The sequence below is a fragment of the Manduca sexta genome, chromosome 27 (assembly GCF_014839805.1).
Source record: "Manduca sexta isolate Smith_Timp_Sample1 chromosome 27, JHU_Msex_v1.0, whole genome shotgun sequence".
NCBI lineage: Eukaryota > Metazoa > Arthropoda > Insecta > Lepidoptera > Sphingidae > Manduca > Manduca sexta.
In genome coordinates this window covers 8,353,869-8,371,192 of record NC_051141.1, presented here as the reverse complement: position 1 = coordinate 8,371,192, position 17,324 = coordinate 8,353,869, and the positions used below count along the sequence as shown (strand labels likewise).

At 34.1% G+C, this 17,324-nt stretch overlaps 1 protein-coding gene across 2 annotated transcripts in view; it reads left to right on the top strand.

The window, feature by feature from the left end:
• Window positions 1-17,324, top strand: part of LOC115442884 (frequenin-1) — a 192,901-nt gene that overhangs the window by 36,012 nt on the left and 139,565 nt on the right. Inside the window, exon 1 of one of the 2 annotated variants that reach the window (XM_030168074.2) lies at window positions 5,627-5,804. The exons of the other annotated variant lie outside the window; for it this stretch is intronic. The gene's annotated coding sequence lies outside the window, so the exon portion shown is untranslated. Of the gene's footprint in view, window positions 1-5,626; window positions 5,805-17,324 lie in introns of those variants that run through there. 2 annotated transcript variants of the gene reach the window in all.

Here is a 17,324-nt window from a genome sequence, read left to right as displayed (position 1 = left end):
AAACATACATATGTCGAAACATTTTCCCCTACATTTTTATTTATAGTATTAAAAGACAAAATACTTACATAGGTCTTGTATATTCGATCATACGAATAAAAGTTACATGATATGTCTGATAATAAAAAAAATGGAATGCTCATAAATTAATTAACCAACAATGTCATTGATATTGGAAATATGACAGCATATTTCCAATATCGATGACAGCGAACAAAATGTCAGGTGGCTCCTAAAAATCGATTCTTATACAATAGCCGTCTACGATAGATATGAAAAATTAAAATCTGTGCATTGAAAGCACTATTTCCCTTTGAGAATAACTATTCTGCTCAAAGCTTTGTCATTTTCACCGATAGATATCTGAAGGTAACGGAGGATTGTACGCTACACAATTATTTCGTGGCCATAGTGCATAATTACGGGAACATGTCATAGTCCCTCACTAAGTGTTTTGAAAACCCGAATCGAACGTCACATCGCACGAAAAGACTTATGCTTTTAACAAAAAGAGTATAAAAAATCTGTTTTTATGTGTATTTTTGCCTTCATTTTAATGTATGGCATATAGGTTAATACATTCTATTAAATGTAGCACAAATAGACAGATCATAATATATTTTCACAGATCCTATTGTATATACGAGGACCGTTAGAAATATTTTTTTGATTAGCGCTATATAGGCATAGCGCATTTATTCTTTTTAATCTTATTGTACCTACACTGTAGTATTTTTGTGGGTTTAATTTATAAATAAAGCGATTGTCTTTTTTACCTCAGTATTTTTTCTATCGATACACTTCGATCTAGAATCTGTTAAATATTTGAATTTGTTTTGTTATATTAGTTAGGTAAGTTAGTGGGTACTCTGGGTTATAACCGATATTGAAATGCAACAGGTATCTAAATTGTAATTTGGTGGTATTATATATTATTATTGATTTACACCTCTTAACTCATTTTACATGTAAACTTCACCCATTGTGTAACTAAATATTTAATATATCAGTTACATAATATAAATCGAAGAATTGATAAGGTGTACTTAGTAAAATATTCTGAAAAGACATACTGGAAAAGGCCTATGACAGGTAATTTAAAGGGCTGAAATGTATCTTTTTCTTTTTCGACATTTAGCGACAACACCTTAAAAATAAATATAACGGGCCAGAATATGTATGCTATGCTTTTTTATTGTAAATATATGAAAAAAGCAATTAAATCGGGACAGAAACTATTCGCAATCAATGCGCGCGACAGTTAGATGATTTGATTTTTTAGTTTTCCGGTTTATTCTCTTTTGGTTTGTATACAAACAAAAATTCACATGAAAACAATAAAATAAATATATTGGAAGGTTCTTAATTGTTTATCGATAAATAATCACATTGAATTTATTATTTTTTTTTAATCTTAGAACTAACTTTTTTTAAAATGCGGTACGCATAAAGTCGAACATTCTAAGCTAAGCCGACAAATAACAGATTACAAATCGTATTGTAGAACACGGATCGATCATTATATATATATATCGATTATAGGCATATTACGATTATAGGTATTCAGATTAAGACCGATCTGTAGTTCATCATAGGAAACATCTCTAGGATATAAGTATAGGATCCCAATATCCTGGGGATATTTGCCAAGAAGTAAAATTGAGCGCGTAATATCCGCCTTCACAGGATTGGAAATGGTGGTGTCGTATCCTTTTTTCCAAATATCGTTGAAGAATAAATAAGATAAGGATGAAATCGCAGGATAAGTCGCTCGGAGGCCGTATCAAATCGCCAATATGTGTAATTTTCTCAATCTACCCTCCTAATATCCATAAAGCAAGTTTCATATTATCTATACTATTATATAAAGCTGAAGAGTTTGTTTGTTTGTTTGTTTGTTTGTTTGAACGCGCTAATCTCAGGAACTACCAGTCCAAATTGAAAAATTCTTTTTGCGTTGGATAGCCCTTTGTTCGTGGAGTGCTATAGGCTATATATCATCACGCTATACCCAATAGGAGCGGGGCAGTAATGGCTAATCTCAGGAACTACCGGTCCAAACTGAAAAATTCTTTTTGTGTTGGATAGCCCTTTGTTCGTGGAGTGCTATAGGCTATATATCATCACGCTATGACCAATAGGAGCGGAGCAGTAATGGCTAATCTCAGGAACTACCGGTTCAAACTGAAAATTATTTTTGTGTTGGATAGTTCTTTGTTGGTGGAGTACTATGGGGTATATATCATCACGCTATGACCAATAGGAGCGGAGCAGTAATGGCTAATCTCAGGAACTATCAGATCGAACTGAAAAAATATTTTTGTGTTGGATAGCACTTTGTTCCTGGAGTGCTATAGGCTATATATCATCACGCTATGACTAATAGGAGCGGAGCAGTAATGGCTAATCTCAGGAACTACCGTGTTTGAACTGAAAAAATCTTTTTGTGTTGGATAGCCCTTTGTTCCTGGAGTGCTATAGGCTATATATCATCACGCTATGACCAATCGGAGCGGAGCAGTAATGAAACATGTTGCAAAAACGGGGAAAAATTATTAGTTTTGAGAGCTTCCGTTGCGTGCGCTGCGTAAACGGTTAAAGTTATGCAACAATGATGTATGACGGGATTATTCCTCTTAAAAAGTTCTAAAAAATATATTATAAAACAAAGTCCCCCGCTGCATCTGTCTGCCTGAACGTGTTAAACTCAAAAACTACTCAACGTATTAAGATGAAATTTGGTATGGAGACAGTTTGAGAGGCTCCCGGGAAACTACTACTTTTATAACGGAAAACTTTAGCCTGAAAAACTTTATAACGCGGGCGGAGCCGCGGGCAAAAGCTAGTAACCTATAAAATTGTTATTGTTTGCCAGCATATTATTATAAAACATGGCGTTAAAATAAATTATTTATCAACTTTGATCGTAACACGATCGGTAGACTTACGTAAGAGCTTGCTATAAACTGTAAATTTAAAGACTTCATATCCACTGATGTAATCCTCGTCCAATATAATGAAGTTTGGGTTATAGTGAATAAGTGCCTTTATATAATACTAGCTGACACGACAGACGTAGTTCCGTTATGTTGTTTCGTTAACTATGAATTTGCAGCGCGCATTCTGTCAATCGCTGACAGTTATTTCAAACAATTGTCAGTTATATAAAATTAATATTTTCGTTAAGTTTTCTTAAATTTTCTAATTGCCCGCGCAATTTTTTCAAATTTTTCTTTCATAAGAACCTTCTCCTGACAATAACAAACACAACAAAAAAACAATAATAAAATAGGTCCAGCCGTTCACGCGTGATGGCGTGATCAAGGGAAATAGGGATTCATTTTTATATATATAGATAAGATATATTTACTTAAATTGTGATTTTGCCTCATGTCAAATCTTTATTAAAAATATTCTGTTTAAATACGGAACTTTATGAAAGCTAAAATAATTTAAGTGGAACATTTTTCAACATCATCTTTTTTCCGTGCTATGAGAGCCCCTGGCCTCTAGAATAATGTTTTTTTTTATTTTTTGCCCTTTTAAAACTGTTCATTTTAAGGCGAACTTTTCCTTGACATTTAATTTACCTAGCAGAGGGGCAAATAAAATATATACGAATAAAGTAAAATCCAATTCTGGTCTTTGTGAGTGAACTTTACAATAAGCAACTTATTTTTAATAAGTCTGCAATGCATATTCAGCTTCTAGAAAAATATGCGTACCAATTGGATTACTTGGTGTTTAACCCGCCGTTTGTAGCATACTGCCTTTGAGGCTGGGTAAATTTAAAAATCTAATCATTTTTCAATCCGCCATCGATTGATGACCACCATATTGGTAAATTTTCTATAAAACATAAATCCAACTCTACTCGTTGAATTGTCTTGTTTGAAGATGTGATGTATCTGAAATTACATACTGTCTGATGTTTTATGTTAATGGATGTCCTGTTATTTTTCGTTGCAGTATTAATAACATTAAAATATGAGATAAATAAAAGTTGTTTATTTCAAAGTCATTAACTTTAACCTACATAATACCAGACTTATGAATTATATATAGAAAGAATTTTAATATCTATAAATTATTATTTACGTATCCTAAGTGAAAAGTGGGAAAAACGTTTTATAGCATTCATAATCTTCTGAACCTATTCGTAACTTTGGCTCAGCAGGGGCCATAGCTAAGACATCTTAGTACAATCGTTAACGCTAATAGAAAACAAAAAAAAATATATGGATGTTACATATCCTAGCGATAAACTTATCGGACCTTCTCACTTGGCAACCAGATAACATAATAACAAGAAAACTTAGTGAACCTCGAACAGAATTGTGATGTGACAGTACAACTACAAATTTATGTGCACCACCGCAAGATTGGTGAGGAATGAGTGAACTTCGAGTAAAATAACAGTAAAATTTACGGACTAAGGAGCTTAGTAGTCTACAAAACCCAATTAACGCCCTAAGCCCGTTCTGTTTTAGTAAGATTTATACTCAGGCGCAGCCGTGGGAAAAGTTCATATTATACTATCCTAAGCCTGATAAGTAAGCTAACTATTATTAATATTATAATTGCGAAAGTTTGTGGAAATGTTTGCGTTTGCTAGTAGTAAACCCCGAAACAGCAATTTGCAATGAATGAAATTTGGAATAGACATACACCATGTGTTGAATTAACATATAGGCTGCTTACCCCGGTAACTTGCCCCTGTAGCTAAGAATTAATTTCTTAATTCTGTTTTTTTAATAAGTAGCGCCGGTGCTAACGGCGGTCAGAACAGTTATTTAGGGACTATTGTAGCAGGAAAGGCTTTAAATACTGTCGAAACCGCGAGCAACGCCTTGTAAATGATAATATTAAACACACACACATCTCCGACTAGGTAGGCAAAGGCGCAAGTGGTGCATCCACTTTTCGCCGTGTGTTTTCCGTCCCATAATGTGATAGGGGACGAGCCTATAATCATATCGTACACAAATCCACTCTCCGGGATGATACTGAGCAGGATCGTATCCGATATCCCAGCACTACAGTCGTCCTGCAATACAACTACGTCACCGGGGCTGTATAATTATAATTTTATAACTGAAATGATTTATACTACTAATAATACACAGATATGAAAACGTTTAATTTGCGCTGAAGAAAATATCACAAATTAAGTTTGACTTGCCGCAATTAAACGGTCCTGTGGGTCCCTTATCAGGCAGTCATGATTAACTGCTGATCAAACTTTATGGATAGTGTCGTTTGTGTTGTAAAACAAAAACTTTCATCAGTGAAGAGATTGTTATAGCTACGATTTTTATGTATAGCACCTGTGCGCAAATAAAATTTTAACTGGAAATACGCCAAGTGGCACCGAGTTCTACCATACAACAGAAATCAAATTTAGTAAGGCGTAAAAATGAATGCGCTTTGGATTCAGACGAAAAATAAAACGAAGGATCACAAGTACATATACTTCTGAATGTTCGTTTAAAAATGGTAACCTTATGAAATAGGCCGCCTTCCCGTTATTGCGAGAAGAGTACTTATCGACGTCAGATTATACAACGGAAGAAAAGTGATTCGGTGGGTTCGGGCCACAGTTTTTAACCGTAATTTCGGAACAAAATTGAGAAACCCTCGTTTACTTTTACGACTAAATGTCCCTAAATGGTACGTCTTGTTATTAAAATATTCTTTCGGTACACTCGTATAGCTCATCGGGTGAGATTATAAATAGACTTGTTTAAAATGAGGGAGTGTTATAGGTATATACTAGTCGTGCCCCGACGGCGGAGGAAAACACAGTAAGTATAGTTTTCTAGTGTGTGACTTGTGTGCGAGCCACCCTTCAAAGCTAAAATAGATTGCACTGAGGAGGCGGAGTCGATCCCATCTGTTTGCCGTTGCTTTAGATCTGTAAAATAAATAAGTATTACGTCGTTTGGTTTTCAATTTGCTTCACGCTTCTAGTATTCAGTAGGGTATTCGATAGTTTATATGAGTGTATAAGAATATAAAGGATCGTCTATATGCGGGAACTGTTAACAAATACGTTATCGAAATATATTCTAAAGACAAGATTTTTTTATCGTTTCTTACAATAACGCTTGGTCACATGATATGTTCCACCCGCTTACGTGTCAATTTTACACTATCTTTTCATCTAAAGCAGAACCACTCAATGGGGGAGGCTTATGTCCAATAGTGGACGATTCCCGGCTGAAATGATGATGATGATCATGATTTTTTCATCTTATATTATTAATGGTCGGATTTTGAGACATTTTATGTTACATTATATACACATTACATAATATAAATAAATAATTATGCTGCTGAATTTTGTTTTTAAGTTACAGTTCTACAATATGAAATTTCCAAACATTAATAACACTTTGATTAAATATTTTTTGTCGAAGTATTTAACTGAAGCCTTTTAAGTGAACGTGTCGATACTTGAGTATAACTTCACTAAAGCGAATTTGTAAGAAGCTATCAAGTTTATTGTTAAACATGCTATTATAAGTACTTGATCCTGCCCAGAAGTCAACTTTATAAATTGAATCATATTTTTGTTGTATAACTTTACTAATACTAACTTCATGCTGGTTAAGTTAAAAAGCACCATACACTGTTCAGTATAACATTAAATGCTACTTGTTTTAAACAAAACAACTACGCGTACTAGACCGCCGGTATAATAGCATGGCGGCCATTTTGAGAATTCTTTGTCAGGACGTAGTGACAAGTTTTAAATATTCTCAAGTTTAAAGAGTATTGAATACCATTGTGCCTAAGTATAGTATAGTTGACTATGTGTTGCTAGCAGGTTCGCAAGCGTGAAAAGTCTTTAAAAAACAATAGTACATAAAACACTGCACAAAGCCAGCGCCATCTATTCCAAAATTCAATTATTTTACTTTGTAGAATATTACTGAGAAAAAAGGAGACTATATGATTATCCAGGACATAGTCTTCGCGTGTGCCAAATTTCATATAAATCCGCTCAATTGTTACTGCGTTTACTTCTAACAAATAAACAAATATTCACAAACGTACGCATTTATAATATTAGTAAGAAGGGAGGTAATTTATTCCATAAATAAGTAACTGTAAACGAAATATTTAAAATCAAACTATTTTTATTTCATTACAATTTAAATTTTATTTATTAATAATAACTAAAATATTTTTATTTTCTCATTATTCATTGATGCAAGATTTCAGCGTCTATTTTATATATCTGCTTTAAGTGGAATATTCTAAGCAGATTTGATTCCGTGCTTGTAGATTTATTCAGGAGCTGTACCGACGTGACACAAACAGTACGTGACTATGCGCCATGTGTATAACTATGTAATGTTCGATAAATTCTTAGAGCTCTACGGGAGCATCTGTGACGAGTAAGTTACGTACTCAGCAATTGTGCTTGATAATAATGAAGTGTTAGAAAGTATTGTGATATTACCGCTCTACTGCTTCGGCACTATGCCCTATTCGCACTTGGTATATTTAAAAAGTATTCCGCGGTCATCAATCCCGAACGATCTTACTATTTTTGAACTCGCATAGTATACAGATTTATATAATTATTAATATTGACAGAATTTTATGACGAAAACAATTCGTGTTGTGTAAAATTAATAGTTACAATCGTCGATATTTTATGGCCATTTTGTGAAACGATCTCCGTCATTTCCCCCATCGATGCTATCAAAACCCATAAATATTTCGTGTTCATCGATTGACACCGAAGTAATTGAATAATTTGCATTAAATCAAATTGGGAGCGAGCGTTCTTCCAGTACCCGGTGTTGATCGATGTAATATTGAACGCGCGCGTGATTACTGTTGACAGTGGAACTAGCCACCACGTTGCTTGTCCATTCGGTTCAATTACGTACATTTTGCATAATGATAAATTTAAGTGTATTTTATTGTGAAATATAGTATTTATTTGAAGTTGTATTATCATTTTGCAAAGTAGCTAAACATTTTTTTTGTCAATATTTAATTTTTTTTTATTTATGCCTCCTATCTTCAAATATTGAATTGAAGCCTATGGGGACTTTCAGACAATTAAAAACCTTTTTTTCAGGGTAAAACGCATTATCCTACCTATCTCTGCAATAAAAAAAATGATTCTCTGAATATATGACTTTAACAAAGAAGGAAATCCCTCATAGCTCACTGTAACTTCGTAACTTTATTTATTTATACATATCAGGGACCTCCCCAAAACTATCATGTTCACGAGCTATTTATTACCCTTTGATATTATACTATTAAATAGATATAACAGTGCTAAAGGTATGTTTTTAAAAGCCTTGTATTACTTTACGGCTAGTGACATACATTCTAAATGATCCTAAATTATCCGAAACGGGGTCACATCTATAGGACGGTACTGAGCGAACACTTTATTGTCATTAAGGACCCGCTTTGAGCGAAAATCAAAGGATATTATCCCCTTAATAGACCGCGGTAGGCAACTTACGACCTTAAGCCCGATTTAGGACCAACCTGTTCATTTTCCATTAAAATTTAGGCAAAAATAGAAACATTGCCTCTATTTACGTAAATACAAAGATATCATAAACTCCATTGAGCAGAGTAATAGTCTGAATCAGTGCCAAGTAGACAAATACCTGAACTATGTGAATATATATTTTAGTAATATTTTAATCTATTTTTATTGCATTCATATTTTGCGCATTTGCTTCATCTAGACATTTTATTACTGTGTCTACAAAATCTTTCACGGTCTTATTTATATTAAACAAATGGGATAATATTGAACCACGTTTATACCAGTTAGCGTACCATTAATTCCTGGCATAATTAATTGTGTTTTGTTACTTTCTTCCTAACACCAAATTATTTTGAGTGTTACATAAACAAAGTAGGGTCAGGGGGCACTATTCCTTTTAGTTGCGAATTCGTCTTTTTGCAATTACGGACGTTCTATTCGAAGGACAGGTTCGGTAGCTGTATATGTATAAGTAGGAGAGTCAAAAATTCCCTATTACCTATATGGCTATCATAGCTGTCCTTTGAGGAGAACACGCGTAATTGCAAAGACAGATATACCCGCGTAGACGGAATAGTGCCCCCTGATCTTAATAAAATTAATCAATGATTAATGGTATCTTTTTAGCTTATTATTTTAAAAATAAATCTGCATCTGATCCCAAATGAAGTAGAGAAATATAGACATTAGGTCGACGCGATAAGACAGTATTCATCCTTCCTTTAATATTAGGTCGGGGTAATATTTTTTCAAGCACAATGATTCGTACTATTTTTACGAGCTGTCTGCCTGACCCGTCCTGTACGAATTGTATAAGAAAAAAGCACACAAATTTATTGCCGGACCTGAGGTTAACGAAATTGAGAACTTGCGCTCACAACTCATATACCTGTGCTACCATTAAACCACGAAGGCGGTAATAAACAATATACCATAAATCACATAGTTATAAGGTGCATCCGCAGTATGTAGGCGCCGGGCGGACCGCACTGCAGCGATGCGACGCTGAATCAACGCACGCAGCTTTACAATAACTCAATACTTCTTATATATACTAATATTAGGTATAAATAGGAAAAGTTTGTGAATTTGTAGGTTCGTAGGGCCTAATCTCTGGAGCTATTGAAACGATTTTGAAAATTCTTTCACCAATAGGAATGTACATTACTCCTGAGTGCTGTAGGCTTTCTATTCCTAAAATATAGATATCGGAAATCATTATACTCCGGCGGAGCCGCGGGGGAAAGGTCGTATTGTATATCTTTTTGCAATTACGGGCGTTCTAATCGAAGGATATCTTTAATATGCGTGTAAGTAGTTAAAAAAAAAACTATATGAATATTTCCCCCGAGTATACAAAACACTCCAAGCATAAATAATAGTATATTCAAAATATTAGGTAAAGAAAATAAATATAACTAACGCACTTGTAGCCACGAAAATGGCAGTCGTTGCTCTCCACATGCTGATGCGGGCACGACAAATGGTCACCTATTGCCTAATAAAAAATATTGTAATCGGCATCGACTTAGTTGCAATAGGGTTATATTCGATATATTTAACAAATAAACACCTTTTATCACCGACGTGGAACCACTATCCGCCGCGTGTATTCCATTCCATGATATGATAGGCGGCGAGCATATCGCACTGTAGTCGCGACACAACTATGCCACCGAGACAATCGATATATTTATATTGTCAAAGTAACGGGCTACGAAATATAATGCAATTTATGTGTCATTAATACCTTAGGGCCGTAGGTAGGCCCGTCCCCTATAAAATATTTGTGGTTAAAATATATGTATATCTATAATTATCTACGTCTAAAGTCTATACCTGTTGAGCGATGCAGATCGTTAACTTGTTAAGTTCCATGCATTTTTAATGGAGCTGCTCCCTTGAGAATTTATTACACGACGCGTGGTGTCTGCAACGCATCATACATTTTAAAAAGGCTACTATTGAGTAGATGCGTGATACGTGCAGACAACACAAAAACAGTCACTATGTATTATTCATCGATCGAGTCTAATGAGCATTCTTATAATCAAACCTTTGCGAATGTATTTTTCTGTTCATCTCATCAATATTTATATATGATTTATAGTTCGAGTCTACAATATTCTAAGTAATTTCTCAGTTCCAACTGAAGAATACTTATATTATAGCCCATTATTTTCTGTTTATGAAGCCGACTATATTTCACAAGGGCATGACATTTAGCGTAAACAAGTGAAACTAATAAAAAGTTTAGTCCCTCTAAAAGGATCAAGGCTATCGTCAATCATGGTCTGACGGGCGCAGCTTAACCCTTAACTTAAATAGGTTCTTATATCTTTATATTCTGATCTGACAGCGACTAGGTCTCCACTCAAAGGACACTGGGTAAAACAATGACTGAAGGTGACTACGGTCGATGTATGAGATAAAAACTAATAACTAATCTGAGCCTAACGAATTGATCCGATGAGACCGATTAATTATAACGTTATCGAAATTGTAATCGTGAGATATATATTTGATTTTAGTGAGTACGTAAATTTCCCATTATTTTTTCTATTCATAATGCAAAAAAGGGACGTAACTCATATTACATATATAACAGGACATAATTGTCGCCAGTTCCGTCTCGTACCCAACAAATTGTGTCTCTCTATCTATTTTTATCTATTGTGCTATATTGTTTACCAATTCCTACCATATTTATGAAATCATAAATCTCTAAGTAAGGTACTTAGAGATTTATGATTTCATATAAAATACAGAAATTGAATGCAGGTGTATTCAAACAGATCTTTTGATGTCCTTTAAGCTCGTTTTGAAGTATAAGAATTTAAAAGCAGAGCTACACTTACCCGCTAGTGTTAATGCAAAAACATATTTAACCCTTGCTCACCCCTGCCAATGTATAGGACGTATATTTTGCGTCGTTTTTCCTCCGCGTCCATCGCCCTCAATGCGAGCATGACATGTTTACTGCAAAGGACAGTTGAAAAACAAAACTTATTCAGAGAGATTCAATAACTTTGCTTAACTGCATACTTTTCAACACTGTTTTATTAAGTAGTAATATTTTGCCAAGGAAAATGGAACAAATAAGATATTTCCACTTATAAAACGAATTCATTTTTTCACGAACTATGACAGTAACCAAACGTAAACCTACCAATTAACTGTAACCATTCTAAAGGCCGAATTAATAAACTAATCTCAATTTTGAGTTGGACTTAAAGTAGACATTTAAAGTACTGAATCATATAATAAATAAAATTCGAGCTGTCTCTGGAGCGCTTATTGCCAGGTCAAGTCAACGCTGTTTAGTAAATAAAACTTACCTGTCTAAATTCGCCATGCGCTACATAAGTCGCACTACTTAGATACCACGTGGGGTGGTGTTGATATCTGTTTATTATATACTGGCGATATATATCTAATGCGATAATGCACTTCAGACCATAAAGTTGCATCAATTAATACTTTCCTTAGTATTTTATTATATTTAAGAAGAAGAAAAAGCTGTTGCGGACTCGAATTATATTTCCTTCTTATACGAAACAACTTCACACGATAGTCGTTAACAGATAATATTGTAATTGGTAAAAATGAGTTCACTTACAACTGAATTCTGTTAGGTTATATGTCTTGCTTTTATTCCTAATTTATGCTGAAAAAATCTTAAAACAACTGTAAAATAGTCGGTACATTGCTCGCTGACATTCAAAGTATGCATTTATCGCAGCATAAAGCAGATGATATTAAATAAACACATTTTTTTGCAACGTGACATTTGTTGGTAAATTTATTAAAGCTGTTTGTGCTATCTCTATTTGTCTGGAGTTTTAAATTTCAATTCTACTTTATGTTACAAATACCTCTATTTGAAACACAAAGTGCAAACTTTTACGTAGCGCGCTCGTTAATATTATAGTAAGAAGGTAATATGTTAACCACTCAGGTTTCTGAACAAAGTCTACTGAATAAATTAATGGCACTCTTAACAAGAATATTAAGAATTTCTCCGATAATGAACAGTTAAGTTTTAAACATGATTTATGAAAAATGTTTTAGTTCTGTAGGAGAATTAGGCTAGATGTATCGCTACCCCACTATTATAAGGTTCCGTGTTATATTGAAACCAATTATTAAAATTAATACAAACTTTATGTGTATAAGATCAGTTTAGCATTGTAACTGTTATTATACATGTATGAATAAAAATTAATTGAATTAAATATATCATATTTTTAAGATTTATTTAGCGAAGATTACCAATAATCCCGAAATTTAAATAAAGAGTGAACCATAAATTATTGTTTCTTCTAATTTATATCAACAAGAAAATTATTAATCTCATTTTTGCAACATAAGTAAAAATTGACACAAGACCTTGAAAGAGTAAGTGACCTATTGATATTATTCATTATTGTAATATAATGAATAATATCAATACATGGATTATATAATACAGAAATATTATGTATCATATTGTAACACCGATGTATATTCGGTATTGAATTAAATGAACAGTCTACTCTCAAGATTGTTCCACGAGTAAAGTTGCGGTGAACAACTACTGAAATCCTAATTTTGTTTCACTGACGGCGGAGCAAAAACCTACTCCTCATTGAGCCGTCGGTAATTAAGATGAACTAATTGGCTAAAGTTTCGCTTAGGCGCTATTCCAGTATTGCATTCAAAGGCGAAATTTTCCTTACATATTCTACTGAACACAGCAAAGAAGTTAACATTTTTCAATTACTGCATCTAATACGATCATGACAGTGGGATGTTTTTTTATTCCCCGTTTCGTATTTTTCTTAATGCAGCGAATGTAAAAGCTGACGTGGTTGTGGTTAAATAAATATACGACCATTTGCGAGTATTGGCTGCGAGGACATTTTTCGGCCTTCAAACCACTACAGAAAAACTATTCAACTTCAGCACGCGAGAGATCCATTTAAGCCCCCCGAGCATCGACCCTCGTCATATCTAATGTACGATCAAAATATCTGTCGGTCAAACGAATGAGTAGTGACGCCCCGTGAGCGCGGCATGCGGTTTAAAATAATAAATCTACACTTACCTACTGCAATATATCATTATACATTTCATAACGTTAATAGCTAATCGATTCTACGTCCTCGAACATCGTATTTATTTTAAAGGGGATTATAATGTTCATTAAGAATCGCTTTATTAATAGCATCTTGATCGGCACCCAATATTATAGAAAATAAATTGAGTTATTCTAAACAGAACAACCGTTTAAAAGTTTGTTCCAACTTTAATAGCTTATAATTACCAACAAATAAGTGATCTATGCGGAAGAAGGTCTACAAATGTGCAGTAAAATTTTTGTATAAATATGACAAAGCTATGACAAGTTAAAATTTTCATACATCCTGCATAAAATTATGGACACACTTTAGTAAGTAACCAATAGTATGTAGATCACATGTCAGATTGATATTTATCAGTGAATACTGAATGTACTACGTAAGACAATTATTTAATGAATGACAATAAGACATATAAAATCTATTAATTTGTATTGACTAATAGACGGCAGAAAACCAAAATTATAAATCAATGTAACTTTTGACTAAAAAATAAAATACCTACATCTTTATTAAAAAAATCTTGCATCTGTTAGAGTAAATCAAATATTTGCCTGTAATTTTTTTTGGCATGCCTATTGCATACTAAAATTAAAAATATGATTTATTTTCTAGTTAAAGCGAGATTACTTTATATTGATTTTATTTTAGGTTATTTTTATGATTTTGTGTTATGAAAAATTGCTTCAGGGTTCATAAACGATGCCGATGACAGTTTGTAGTTACTTATTTGTGTATCGGACCCCGTAGTCAACACCTGAGGAACAGGGATGGATGCTGAAATCAACTGCAGGGCCTTGGAGAAAAGTTCGGAGAGGATATCTGGGGAAGGAAATATGGGGGAAGGAGAAAGAACCCTCTGAGGATAGGACGATTAGAGAAAGCCAAGAAATGTTCAAGAGCCCTCATAGGCTTCAATGTCAATTTGGTAACCATGAGGTATACACACTTAACTGTGCCTAGGGTCGCGACAAATCTTCCTCTGTACATGAGGAGCGTGCATTCCGTATAGAGACAAAGCGCTTGCCACTGGCCACTGGGGGACAGTTCGTAGTTATTGACGCCTCTAAAAGTTGACTCAGAAAAGCAAGTGCGTAGGTCAGTATTACAAAGATTGGTTGTTAATGTCTTGGACTAATTTTAAATACAATTTCAACTGCCTAGTTACAGATGCGAACAAGATAAATTCGCTATTAGTACCATAATTACAGTACGCTGACAAAGACCCTTCTTGATTTCAATGAGTGAATGAAAATACTAATAACGACACTTCATTAGTGTTGTAAGTTGAGACAATATTGCGTAATTAAGAACTATTGCATCCGTCGTTTACGAGCACATAAATGGCATGCGAGTATAGTTGTGATGGAGAGACCCACCATTTTAATGAAGCTCTAACTTAGTGTTGATTAAAATCATTGTCAACTATTCAAATTTAATTTTAGTAAGGCTACGTATGTATTAAACGACATAAAATGAGAATTACAGTAATAAACACAATATTTACCGGTCAACACGGAATGTTTTCTGTTTTTGCCGTTTCCCCTTTTTAACTTTAATTAAAAGAGGGATCTTCTCCAAGTACAAATTGCTTCGTGCTAAACGTTTAATGGTTTTAATTAAGAATATATAGTCTCTTAGTTATGTCTTCTAATATATTTTAAATTAACTTCTATAAAATCATTAATGTTCTGCTTATGATTTTTCTATCATTAATTATTGTTCGCATATAAACACGAGATCTTCGAGTGCTTGTTCTGAATATTTTGCCGGTCATTCGACTTTAGTATCCCAAAGTGTAAGTTAAAAATAATAGGCAGGAGGAAAGCAGGGGACTACAACAACTAACACCTTCCCGCAGAATTGCGTCCTGGTATAAGGTCCAAATTTACTCCGTTACATTTATGAGCAGTGGAATCAATGGGACCTTAGTGCATACGGCTAAAGAATTTAAATCAAGTGTCATAAACATTTTATGAAAAATATTTAACTCCTTTTTCAATTTATTTTGTATATGATACAGATTATATTTATTATCTACATTCGGAACATTTACGGCACGGCTTATTAAATCAATTTAAGTTTCATTTTATTCCTTCTGCAATGAATACTTACTAAAATCAGTATAAATTTCAATGTTGGCTTCAAAAATATTGTGTAAACTTCAACAGTATTTACTACTGTGCTGAGATTTTAAAAAATGTATAGAAATGATGTCTATACCGGAGACACGGAAATTTTTATTTGTATATTCACTTCAGTCGTGAACAATGCGGAGTGTCCTTCGCGTTTGGATGAGCGCGCCAAAGCCTCCGATACCGGTTGCTGTCAAAAAAGGAAAATACGATCGATAGTCCAATACGGTCGATGTCAGCTATTCATGGGTAACTTTTTTTTATGCAATCCACATTTGTTAGAGACAATTGAATGAGAGACTAAATTCTTTCTGCACTTAAAATATATAATTTCAACCAATTAATAATTTACAATGACAAAAATAGATTCCAAAAATGTTTTGTGTAATCATCCGCCATGCCGCTTGGTCCTTAAATAGAAGGATTAAGCAGGTACTTGAAGAAGAGAGACAGCCGTTTGCTTGTATGAGTCGTCATCGTCAGCCCTGTATTATATATTGTCCCACTGCTGGGCACGGGCCTCCACGACTACTTAGAGGGATTAGGCCTTAGTCAACCACGCTGACCTAGTACGGATTGGTAGACTTGACACACCCTCAAAATTCCTACAGAGAACTTCTCAAGTATGCAGGGTTCCTCACGAAGTTTTCCTTCACCGTTAAAGCAAGCGGAAATTCACAAAGAATACACAAATATTTTTTTTTTTTTAGAAAACTCAGCGGTTTGTGCCCTTGGGTTTTGAACCTGTGGACATTAGTCTCGGCAGTCCGTTCCACACGCAACTAGGCTATCGCCGCTTACTAACGTATGAGTGGTTGAATGATACTATATCTACTGTGCATAATTTAATATTGTCACAAAAATAATAATGGCTCGGTAATTTTTTTTACGATCATCAACAACAGCTGTACTTAATCGATAATCGATATTGAAGAATTAAATTGTTTCATTGTTTCCATTACCAGTAACTCTCTATATCGTATTAAAGAAGGTACGTATTTTATGTCCAAACTTCAAATAAATTAACCACTGATCTAGTGCACCTCGCTCTAATACTTATCATTATTGACATACAAACTTTGTAAAAGTAAAATATCAAAGCGTTTGAACTAGGGGCACGGCATTGAAACTCATATCGATATACTTATAAGATTGTATAGCATAAAAATAACTTAGTCATAAAAGTTTGATTACGTATACTTGTATCCATTCGTATAGTGTCCACCGTGCACACGATGTAGTCCTGTGTATGTCCGGTTTTAAACAGGCCAACATAATATTGTGATGAGTTACGAGTGATGATTAATATCTACAACTACATTATATCAACAGTTACTCTTTCTGGACCCCCTTCAATTTCTAGCAGGTGTTGGACGTGATAAAAAGCTATCAAAGCAAACCGGTTTAAATACCTTACGGATTTTGGATCGCGCCGATAAAAGATTTTAGAATTAGGTACCATAATGACTACTGTTGACCGGTCCGCCATAATGTATAACCTAACGAGCATTTTATGATTTGATAAGAACTACTCGTGGC